Genomic DNA, 10,519 nt, shown 5'->3' with positions numbered 1-10,519 from the left:
CCCATCTTTACATCTTTACAAGCTCCAAAGCACCGTTAGCAAGCATGCAAGGCATGTTTCAGGAAACTTTTTCCTTCAGTTTGGATATAGGTTTACAATAAACTGTAGTTGTTTTGCCTTAACCTTGATACTTTCTGCCCAAAGCACATGGGGTTGGTTTGGAGTGTATGTCGCCTCCTTCCTCTCACACGGGGAGAACGTGTGCTCTCCAGCTCACACAGAGCACAAAGTAATTGAACCAGAATAGGGCAAAAATAGTGTCTCCTAAATTCTATCTTTGAATTTTCCCCAAATGTCTTCATTTAGAATACTTCTGATGTACTTAACCTTTCTCATTCCTGCTCATGAAATTATATTGATTCTATTGACCAGGTGGGCTATTGGGTTTTGGTTCATTATTAATCCGGATATCCCATGCCTAGCATTCAGTAAATATGTTTTTAAATTAGTTAATTCATCCATTCACTCATTCATTCATAAAATGAATGGCCCTTCTAAAGTTTTCATGTCTCTAATATTGGAAGTAGGTAATATTGGGTGGTATTGACAATTTATTACGCAGTTGAGAGAAGCATTGCATTACCTTTTATTTCATGGTTTGAAAATATTTTTTGAGGAAGTTCTATCTTGAGAGAATAGTATACTCTACATTTATTATAAATTGATAATAAATTAACTAGATAACGTTAAATACATTTTACAATAGAGCCTAAAGGGATAAACTGATGAAACATTGTATCATGTTTTATAGCTGAGAAAAAATAGTTTTCCAGATGAATATATTCAGTCCCTGTAGGGAGAAAAATGTAGTGAAATGGGTATGAGGTAACTGATGTTCATAACTCTCTTTTTCCTTTAGACACTAAGGTCCCTATGATTGCAGACCTCATGGAGCTCACAAAACTTCCTCGTGGTGCCTGCCAGTGTTATGAGACCAGGCACCACAGAGGCTCAAGACCAGCTCAGGGGATCAACTTTAACAGAGATTGCTCCTGGTTATTGCCTTTCTCATGCTGGACAATCCCCTATGGATTCAGCAACTCTCCCCTCACCAGACCTTCTGAAATCCATAGTAAGCGTTAGGTTATTAGATCACAGTAGTGAATGAGTCTGAAAATGGCATTCCCCCCCACCCCACAATTCAGAGATTTTTGTCCTGGGGGTGCGGTGGAAGAGTCTCATCTTGTGACCTTCTTCTGAGTCTTGGCATGTTGGACCGATAGTACTTGCTCACTAACCCTGGAAGGATTACCATGTGGAGCGGAGTATTCCTGACATGTTACTTTAAGGATATTGCTTAAATCTAAAAGCGCTCTCTCCAATACTCATCTTCAATAGACAAGACATGTCCAGATTATACCAATCCTATATATCATCTAGAGAAAAGTAATGTATCTAGAACGTACAAATGCAGTAATCAGAATACAGGTTATCATCAGGTAATTCTATCCATGTAAAATTGTTGTCTGGACAGGCAAAGCAAAGGCAAAAATAGGCTACGGTCTTGGCCTCAGAACTCTTTCCCCTTAAGCTGGGTGCTCAGCATAGCTCACCCCGTTCCATTTGAGCATTTGACTTGTAAATTCTGCTGAGATTCAAAAAGCCTGGGGTGCAAATCCTGGCTCCACTACCTAACTGCATAAACTTGGGAAAATCGCTGACATGTCTTTCTGTCTGTTTCCTTATCTATGTAAAGAAATGGGGATGGTATAAGCTCCACGAGTGTTTGGAGCTCTGTGAACGTTCAAATGCTAAACAAACATTAGTCGTAGCTGGTTCTTAGGAGGCAGTCTAGCATAGAGGTCAAGAGCATGGACTCTGAAGTGAAGCAGTCTGGTTTGAGTCTCACTTACCAGCATCATGACCTTAGGTGTTACTTCTCTAATTCTTTGTTTCCTTGCCTGTAAAAAGGATGATTTTAATGAGCTAGAATAGCTATAAGGATTAAATGACATAATCTAAAACCTCCTGTATTTGCATTTCTTTCTGGGTGAGTTCTGTGGCCATGAACTGCTGTGGGAAGCCCGGAAGGACGGAAGACAGATGTGGCCTCCATTGGGGATGGTGGGCCTGCACAGCCCAGCTGCGTTGGGCCCTTTCTGGGGCCACAGCGCTGCACAGGGCTCTGCAGCCCATTCCCACGCGTGAACTCTATGCAGCGGCCCCCTGTGAGGTGCAGTGGCCCTGCCCTTCCTGTGCCTCAGACAATGTGAGCAACATGCAGCCACTGGATAGGTTGTAAAACTAGTTTTCTTGGTGTCTTGCCATCTAATCAGTTCTCACGTGAGTGTCTTTCTGGGTCAGAGGATCATGAGTTCTTGGGTTCACTGTGGTCAGAGTCAATAGCCACCTAACAGGAAGTTGCCTCACTAACGAGATAATTTAGGATTTCTTTGGAACTTCAGTCTGTTGCTGGGTGACACACTCCAATATCTCAAATCCACACAGATATTCCGTTTTTCTAACTAGCGCAATTGAACATCGCTTAGTCAGGAACATCCTAGGAGTCCCAGGCTGTCAAACACCCTTAATTACATTCAGACTGATTGGCGTCTCATATCTGGAGCCCTAAACTGCTAGGCAAGTCACCTGAGTCTAGTCAGGTCACGATGGCTCTTCCTGAGTTAGGCAATTGTTCCCACGAACAATCTTCACGTTTCTGGTGTGGAAAAGAGATATGACAGTGGCTATTTGCTACGTGTCTCTTACTATATATGCTGGGCACTCTGCTAAGCACGTAACATGTACTAATTTATTAAATTTATGAGGTAGGTGCTACCATATAAGGAAACCCAGAGGTTAAGCAACTTGCTCCTAGTCACACGGCCACCCTTCCCTAGGCTTGTTTTGCCCTTTGCTAGTCCATACCTGATTTTAGCAACAAGTCAGAGGGATAAAAAAAAAAAAAAAATCCCCATAGTAACATTTAATTTGTCTCTAATAATTGCTGAAGACTACTTCTTTCTATCACTAAATTTACTATAAAGAATTTGATTCCAAACAGTCATATAAAAGAACTTTAAAAACTGGACTAATTTTACGGTCATGTAATTCTGACTCTAAAAAATGTATATTTGTGTCAAAAATAATGTATCATCATTTTATTAATGAGTTTTTTCCTTAAAAATTGCTTTATCCCCCTAATGTGAAATCTTATTAAAGTTTTATCCTTATTTTTTTCTTGCATGTCTATTCTGATTTTGGCTTATTGAGACCTAGCCTGCCTAATATGCATAGGATACAAATTAAATGCTTCCAATATATCCAGAGGAAAATTTCACCCAGTCAGTTGTTTTGTCACCTATAGTAATATCCTTTTAAATCCATTTTTTTTGTTTTGTTTTGTTTTTCCAGAAAGAGCTTTTCTTTAGGGTAGCAATGATTTTGTTGCTATTTAGACACTATCTATTTAACAGCAAAATGTCTTAACACCTGGTAGGTACTTAGTAATACTTAATGAACAAAATTAATTAATTAATATGTACTTTTCACAATACTATATTTATATCATATCATATGAGAATGCTTAATTTACAAGTGTTGGTTTAAAAAATTATTAATCAGAAAAAAATCTGTTCATGGGCTAGCTACTAACCATTTCTTGTTACTAACTATTCCCTTCTGTGAAAACATCAAGGGTAGGGTGGGGAGGGAGGGAGGGATGGTGAGGTAGCTACACATGGAAGGGGAACCCTTAGAGCCTTGGATCTCAAACCTATGAGACTCAAAGCCTCCTTTTTATGACAAATATTTTGTTATCCTCCTTTACTACCCTGAAACAAAATCCATAGAAAATACAGTCTATAATACACATAATTAAAAAAATATATAATATCTTCACTGTAATATAAAGGAGAGATAAAAGGAAAGAAATATATGTATGAAAATACATAAATATAGCTCTACTATAAAACATAATGAAGTAGTCATATACTTACATTGATAAAATGTTGGAATTTAAGAGATGTAGGAAAATCTGCAAGTTGATTCTTCTTATATTTGACATTATGAATGAAGACTGAAAAGGTATATTTAAATGTACACATAGAATCAACATGAATCAAGAGTTACTGACACAAACTGTTGCCAGTGCATTTTTTTTTTTTTTTTTTTTTTTGCGGTACGCGGGCCTCTCACTGTTGTGGCCTCTCCCGCTGCGGAACACAGGCTCCGGACGTGCAGGCTCAGCGGCCATGGCTCACGGGCCGCGGCATGTGGGATCTTCCTGGGCCGGGGCACAAACCCGTGTCCCCTGCATCGGCAGGCGGACTCTCAACCACTGCGCCACCAGGGAAGCCCCTGCCAGTGCATTTTATTGAGGACTCAGTTCCTCAAGCCGAGATGTTGCTGGTGACATGATCTTCAGAGACTTAGTTTCTAGGCTCATAAAATTATACACAATTTTTTCACCAGTAAATTTAAGGCAGGGCGTTAAACGCTGTGAGACACATGTGATGATACTTTTTCATTGTTTGCAGCTGCTCCGTACGTTGTGGAAGGTTTACCATCCCTGCTCTTCACTGTATTACATGGTGCCTCTGATCACTGGGACCACTGGAAACACCCCTGCAAATTTCCAAATGCCCCTCGTGGGTAGAACCGCCTCCGTTGAGAAGCACCTCCCTGGAGGTTTGTAATAAGCTGGGATACTTTTTTTTTACTGTCTTGCCAAAGAGTCTGGAATACCCAACAGTGGTTTCCTAGTATATTGCTTCATTGAACTTTCAATCCACTTTTTATAAAATTTTTATTTGGGAAATCTTGTTGGAGCAATTGAATACAATATATATGTTTGAGCCAACTCATCTGTAGGGCAATGCCATTCTCACTTCAGGCTAACTGAATATCTTTCCATATCTAGGCAAATACAGTCATCTTTGCAAATTATTTCCTTTAAAAATATGGACTTTAGATTCTTGTTTCTATTTAGGACATTCTAATTCTTCAATGATTCAAGGCAAGTTGAGTGAGTGTGGACTTTGTAATGGTTTACTAATCCCTTGTCTTGTCAGTTTCCCTCTGAAATCTGCACACCCTTCATGAGTTACAAAATTATCACTTGACAGCTGCTAAGTGGCCTCAGTGAAATGAGTTGTTCCTTTTGATCAAATCCATAGTAGATAAAAATGACCAATGGCTGCTAGGCTTTACAGAGAAACTAAGTTTAAAACTTTCAAACTATTGTTATTTTGTCACTTTAGAAATGAGTCAGGGAGTGCCAGCAAATAAAATACGTTTTACTATTATTTCTTTTTTTGGCAAAGAAACACTTTAAGTCCTTGAAGTAAGAGGCCCATACGCTTTCAAATCCAATGCAGCAAGGCAAATTAATATAAAGATAAACAGCCAACTTCCTCGGTAGTGAGTATCTTCATTTTCTCCGGGTCTCTTCAAGTAAGGAATTACCCTAATCCTGCGGCGTTGGAGCCCCACAAGGTTGATGGACGGTAGCTGCTGCCCCCTAGTGTAGGACTCCTTGTTACTGCACACACTGGGTTGGAATAACCAGAAGCCCACTGCCAAATGCATAGGAAATAAACAAAGGTGCTGTGTTTAAATGATGCAGATAATTGAGAACTTTTTCAAGTATATCATTCTATTAGAACGAGTAGTTATAACACTTTTCTGTAATTGTTTGAAGAAAAAGTCGTTTAAATGTTTTCCTGTCATTGCTTAGAATTTGACATTCTCATCATCATTTTCTGCTCTTCCCACTTCAGGGCTGGCTACATAATTTGCAGGGCCCACTGATAAATGAAAATGTGGGATCCTTTGTTTAAAAAACAGGACAAGAGAGCCATTAAAAGTACTAAAATATGTACCAAAATAGTTTTTCCTTTCTTTTTCAACCTCTCCCTTGACTTGTTATGGTGGTTTTTATTTGCTATTTAATGTAAATTTTTTTGAAATTTTTAATTAGTTGAATGAATTTTATCATTCATTTTTATACTGTGCAATGCAAATTTTAAGTGCAAATATAAGAACAAATATAATTGTATTAAGTGCAAATTAACTCATACTGTGAAATCACTGAAACTATACAATTCATATTTTGTAGCTTATACACACTTAGTATTTTGTTCTTCCCAGAACAATGGAAATGGTAAAAAAAAGTATTTCAAATGTTTTTATTTCACTTCCTGATTCATGCACATTCAACCAACATTCTCTACCTTTGGCTTACTGATGAGTAAGTAAGGACTGAATGGAAAAGGGACTATGGGTTGCCCGATCTTTCCCTTTTCTTCTATGTCAAAATATGCAGCATAAGTGCTTGGCTAGGTAACAGGAGGAGGAAAGAATATGATAGGGTTTCTTGGTCATTTGTGTTTTTTAAACACCTTTGCCTTCTATTTGCATTAGGAGCAAGTTATGGTTCCAAAGGAAAGAATGGCCTCTCGGGGCTCTCAGTGCCCCCATTTACTCAATCATAGATGTAGCACATTTGGGGACTTCTCTGGAGGTCCAGTGGTTAAGACTTCACCTTCCAATGCCAGGGGATGCGGGTTCAATCCCTGGGAGGGGAGCTAGGATCCCACATGCCTTGCGGCCAAAAAACCAAAACATAAAACGGAAGCAATATTGTAACAGATTCAATCAAGACTTAAAAAAAAAAAAAGATGTAGCACACTTATCTTGTACTAGCTTTGAATGTCGCTGAACTCCCTGGTGTTGTAGACCCACTGGAATTCTGTGTTCATGGGACGTGGAGAATGCTGTCTGCAGATGGGGAGCTAAGGAATGATGGACACACATGTTTTATCTCCTCTGCACATGTGCTCGCTCCACTGTCGCATTTAACTTCACTTACAATTCACAAGGTCAAAAATCAAATTATCAAGAATTTCATGACAGTGACAGCAGAGCATTAAACCAAGCACAGGGAGGCCCCCTCCGAGTTCAGGACCTTGTACAGGTTGCAGGCCCATGAATCTGGTCTCTTGTAACTTGAATCAGTTACACAAATGTACACCCCAAATCTGTTTTGCTTGCTTGGACTTCCATTATTTCCAAATGGGAATGTGTAATTCAGGGTCTTTGGGAGAATGTGGAGAGACTTATCTTGGTGTACAATCACCAGTCAACAGTTACTTGCAGGCAGGGACAGCTGAAGTGGGATTCTGTGGCTGGAGCCTCTTGCTTGGGCCCTGGCCCGGGGGGATGGGGGGAAGGTGGGATGGGGTGGGTTGGGGTGTGGTACCATGGTTTCATTCAGAGCCATCATTTTGAGGTGGGGATAAAGATCATTATTGTAGGGATTGTGACAGAAGGTTTACTACATCTAATGGGGCATGCTCTAAAAGACTAGAAGGATATTTGCTGTAAAGAAATAATTGTGACAAGAGGCAAACTTTTAATTTTTTAAACTTCATAATATTAAGGAATAGACTAGTAATAGTGTTTTTTCAGCGTAACCTTTCAAAATGTGTCTAAATATGCCTGGTAGCAGGGCCAAATTTTAGTTGAAAATTTATGAAACCAAGGATTCAATCAAAGTGCACTTGTTCTGTGAGTACCAGGCTTAGAGCCCGTGCTGAGAGTGAGGGAGTCCAGAGGTAGAAGGCAAAGTTCCTGCCTTCCAAGACCCATCTGGTTTGGAAATCAGAACAATAGCCACGAAATTATGAAGAAACAGTAGAAGGGCCAGTTTAAAATTTTTTTCTAGTCTAGTAATGAAATTTTATCTTACTCAATTTAGACAAAAATCTCTTGAAGACATAATTGGTTTCCTACCCTCTCAAAGGGTATCTTGAATGTGGTTTGATTTTTTTCCCTTGATGTCCAACACACATTGGCATTAGCCCGTTAGAATTTTTAAATTATTTCTTCTCCTCCTCCAAGAAATTTCTTTCTCCTGTTTTCTTCCCTGGGTGTAGAGTTATCGGCTCTTCCTTCCCTGAATGATCAGCGTATGTTTCTACCAGACCTTCTATGTGTTTCTACCATTTCTTCATTTGCTGCCTCTCATATGGTAGAGGCTGAATATCAGCTAATGAAATCTGTATCCAAGTAGAGCTCTTTATTCCTTTGTGTAGGTCCATATTTCCAACCGGTATCATTTTCTTTCTGCCCAAAGGACTTCCTTTAACATTTCTTGTAGGGCAGGTATTTTGGCCATGGATCCCTTCAACTTTGTTTATTTCACTTTTTTTTTTTTTTTGAAAGATGATAATGATCTTCACAACCAGCCATTAGCGGTACGCGGGCCTCTCACTGTTGTGGCCTCTCCCGTTGCGGAGCACAGGCTCCAGACGCGCAGGCTCAGCGGCCATGGCTCACGGGCCCAGCCGCTCCGCTGCATGTGGGATCTTCCCGGACCGGGGCACGAACCCATGTCTCCTGCATTCGCAGGCGGACTCCCAACCACCGCGCCACCAGGGAAGCCCCAATGGAGTAAGTTTTTATTCTACTGATCTTGTGACCTTGACCAATTAGTCCACCACTGTAGATATGTATTTGGTTTTCCTACACTGGAAGATTCCATGGATTTGGTTTCATTTCTGCTAGACTTTATGAAGAAGTAAAGTCTTGCCTCTTATCAATTATTGAAAGCATTGTAGAATTAAGCTATAAGTCCAAACCACAGGCCCATAAGAATTAGAATGAATCTTAGAATCATGGAGTCCAATCCCTGCCCTAAGTCCACACAAAAAACTTCTGTATTTTAGAGATAAAGAAGCTGTGGCAATCATGTAAGAATTTTCATTTGCCACATGTATATGACAGAAGCCATATTTTATGTATGAAGATCGTGTTCCTCTGCCTGAGATTATCTGTCCACATCAGGGAGTGTAGTTCCAGTGTCATATCTTTGAATTGAGTTTTGGGATAGAGCAGGAATAATGAAGAGTAGGTAGCAGCACATTAACCTCTAAACATACAGGGTCATTTCCTCTTAGCCTTAATTTACAGGGTCCAGGGTTAGTCTGTCTTTGTATTCATAGCATCTGGCAGAATGTCTGACTCATATTAGGTGCTCAATAAATGTTTTTATTGTTGGATGATAAAAGATCATTAACAAGTATCCCTGGTTCAGAGACTGATGCTGGATATTAAAGAATCTACAGAGTAAAGAAACAGCTAAGTAATATGTAATTTGGAAAGGGGATGGTGAAAAAAAAACCTTTTTTTTTTTTTTTAATTTAAAAAGATGACCACAATGACTGTGTCATTGTTTTTCTTGAAAGATCTTTACGTAAAATCATTGATCTCTGTTTAAGAGAATACAGCAAGGGCTTCCCTGGTGGCGCAGTGGTTGAGAGTCTGCCTGCTGATGCAGGGGACACGGGTTCGTGCCCCGGTCCGGGAAGATCCCACATGCCGCGGAGCAGCTGGGCCCGTGAGCCGTGGCCGCTGAGCCTGCACGTCCGGAGCCTGTGCTCCACAACGGGAGAGCAGTGAGAGGCCCGCGTACTGCAAAAAAAAAAAAAAAAAAAGAGAATACAGCAAATGCAACAGAGCCATAAATATGACCATTAAAAGGCACAAAAGACAAGGTAGGAGATAAAAGTAATTATATGACTTTTTAAAAAAGTGATGAATATTGACAGAGAAGCATAATCCAGGAGTAAGCATAAGGTGACTAATTTTCAGAGCTGGAAGAAATCATAGGAATCATTCTGGTCAGTCCTTCAATTTTACAGAAGATAATGCCAAAGTCCAGAGGAGTGAGATGGCTTTTCAAGGCATCACAGTAAATTGCAGAAAGTGAGGCCTAGAGCCTAATTTCTCTCTCACTACAACCCTTTCTACTCTTCAGCTCAGCCTGCTCCAAATATTCCCTCTTCAGTAGGAAGAGCAAATAAAAATATAGACTTGGGGTAAAGAGCTAGAACAAAGGGAAAACAAGAAGGTAATTATTTTTATATGCCAAGGGATTTTAAAAATAAATTAAAATCTGAACATGAATATCCATGTCGGGACTTTCCCCAAATTTGAAAACCTGCCAAGCACCAGAGTTTCTGTGTAGACAGAATTTTTTAAGTGAAATTTTGCAGCATGAAAACAAATCCCCAACCTTAAACAGATGGGAATTTGTGGGGCAAATACAGCTGATATTCACAATGTCACAAGATCAAGCTTCCAGTTGTGTGAAGACTGCAGGAGCCTAACTTGAGGGAACTTTGGATACAGTAAAGCCAACACAGAGTCCTCCTGCAGAGGGCGCCGGCGAACAGGCAGGGAGAGCACGGCTGCGGCGCACTGCGTCCCCCTGGAAGGTGGGAGCCCCTCTTAAATCAGGCTCTGATCCATCATCACACTCCAGGAGCAACTGGAACAGGAAAGACGCAGTGTCAGGCTTTAACTATGTGCTCCCCGCAGGCAAAATTCCCCACTCTTTCTACATATGTTCTCGGTGCTGCAGGCTGGTTTGGAGAAAGTTAGGCTTTTTCTTAACCCAAGAAACGGTCAACAGAGGTGAAGGAAAATGTATGGAAAATGCATTTTCTCTGAGTTGTGATAAATAGAACAAACAAGTAAAAGAATCATTAAAAAGTACTTCGAGCCATTCAAACGT

This window comes from Orcinus orca, chromosome 11 (genome assembly GCF_937001465.1).
Source record: "Orcinus orca chromosome 11, mOrcOrc1.1, whole genome shotgun sequence".
In the NCBI taxonomy this organism is placed as follows: Eukaryota; Metazoa; Chordata; class Mammalia; order Artiodactyla; family Delphinidae; genus Orcinus; species Orcinus orca.
Note: the sequence above shows the minus strand (reverse complement) of the source record.